The sequence below is a fragment of the Tamandua tetradactyla genome, chromosome 17 (assembly GCF_023851605.1).
Source record: "Tamandua tetradactyla isolate mTamTet1 chromosome 17, mTamTet1.pri, whole genome shotgun sequence".
Taxonomy (NCBI): domain Eukaryota; kingdom Metazoa; phylum Chordata; class Mammalia; order Pilosa; family Myrmecophagidae; genus Tamandua; species Tamandua tetradactyla.
Genome location: NC_135343.1, coordinates 44,432,870 through 44,434,995, shown reverse-complemented (window position 1 = coordinate 44,434,995; position 2,126 = coordinate 44,432,870).

Here is a 2,126-nt window from a genome sequence, read left to right as displayed (position 1 = left end):
TCCCCGCGGTCCCCCCGCCCCTCTCCTCCCTTTCCTCTCGCCTCTCCTCCCCCTTGTTGACGGTAAACAGAGAGCTGTGCTCGGGCTCCCCAGCTCTTCCCCACCTGCTCGGCGGAGCTGAGAGGATGCGGACGGGAGTAAGGCCAATTTCCTCTAACCTCTGTTTTTGGCTGTTCCTGGACCTGGCACCTGCAGCAGGGGCCCCTACTCTGCGATTTCAGGTCCTCCCAATATCACCCCTCGCCACATCTCTTCCTGGTCTCCTCCCAGCACCCAGTTTCCGAAAGGCTGCCTTCTCTCTGTCTCCCCAGCCCGCCCACCCTGCGCCCCTTGCCCAGACTGCACTCAAGTCTTCACTAGGTCAAGTTCCCACTCTCCTCTGTTTTTGAGCATTTACAGAAGATGATTTCCTGGGCCAGCTCCAACGCCACCTCCTCCAGGAAGCATCCCTAGATCCTCCAGCCCCCATGACTGTTTGCTTGTCGTGTGTGCTGCAGACCCCTCGCCCTGGATTCACCGCACCTCTGGCTCTTTCCTGTGCCGTGCCCTTTTGGAGAGGACTCTCCTGTCACCACCACTTGGCCGCTGCCCTCAGAACTCAGCCTGCATCTCTCCCATCAGATTTGGGCTTCCTTATGCCTTTCTGACCCCAAAATATTGCCAGTTCCCTGAGAACTGGAGCAGCTTTCTCTCCATCTGGTCTGGGGAAACTGTTTCAAACATTTCCCTATCTGACTCCCATCCTGCAGCCTGCCCCTGACGTGTGCAGACCTGTGCAGAGAGCATAGGACGTAGACCCACAAATTGCACGTATAAGTATTTGGAGTTAGAAATGAAGCTGTGTCCACAGCCTGGCTTGTGTTCCACCCAGGATGCTGCCACTGTTTCCCAGGAGTCTTCCTGGTGACTGAAGGAGCTGTGCCCTCCCTGGGGGGTGGCACGGGTCTGCCCACCCCAGGGGCGGCTCCACCCACCCTGCTACCTCCTTTCAACCCAGGGTTTCCTCTGGAATTTCTAAGCATCTTCTCAAACTATCTATCACCTGAGTGGAGGGGAGGATGGGAGCACAGGTGTCTGGGGATTCCTGTCTCCCAGAACCCCACTTTGGGTGACTCGGAGCCAACTTGAAACCAAAGCTGCTACTTTGTTTCCCAGAGAGACTGTGTTTGTCTTTTCTCCCCAAAGTTGAAATCTCACTCACATCCTCTGGATGGAAAGCCAGCTTCAGGCCTCTTGTAATTCTCACATTTCCGAGGACTGGCTTGTCCAGGGCAAGGGGATGTGTGGTTACAAGGGGGCCACGCGAGGGAGAGCTCTGTGGTGGGGGAACGAGTCTGCGTCTTGATGGTGGTGGTGATTACAGGAACCTCCATGTGTGATAAAATGTCAGCGAACTCTGCACACACGTGCTCCCAAAGTCAGCTTCTCGGCTCTGATATTCTCCTATCGTTACAGTAGGTCTAACCACTGGGGAAAACTGGGTTAAGGTACTATCTAAGGTAATATCCTGTGAATCTATAATTATTTCCAAATGAAAAGTTTTTAAAAACTGTCTGACTTGAGGAAACCTTTTTTTATCTTAAGTGCTTTCTGTTTCGGCGTTTGGGACCGGCAGGCCATCTAAAGCTTGCGGGGCTTGCCCCGCTTTCCCTTTGTTTTGTTTGTTTACCAGGTTTAGCTCCGAGCCCCCTCCCTTTCTCTGGAGCCTGGCCTCGGCTTCTGCGGTTGCTCTTTTGAAGAACTTAATGCTTCCCCCTCCCGAGAAGCTTGGTGTGTGAAGGGGGAGCTTGCAAAGGGTAGTGCATCGGCTTGGCGGGCCTGAGACCGCCTGGGTGGGGGCTGTCACTGCGAGCTCAGGTACCCCCCGACTCTCACATGTGGGAGTCGGGGGGTACCCTGAGCCCCCACAACTGTGAACACAGCCCCCCTGTGTTCCTGACCCCTCCCATCCATGTCTGTGCTCTTCTCAGTGAGGGGGGTGGGATGAGGGGTCGTGGGGTGTGGTGGGGGCTGTTTCCCATTTGTCACTGTTTTCCTTTTATTTCGGTGAGACACGCGCACTCACTCACACTCACAGGCCACGGGCAGGCCCAAGGCCATTCGCTGGTCAACAGTCTCTGAGCTGG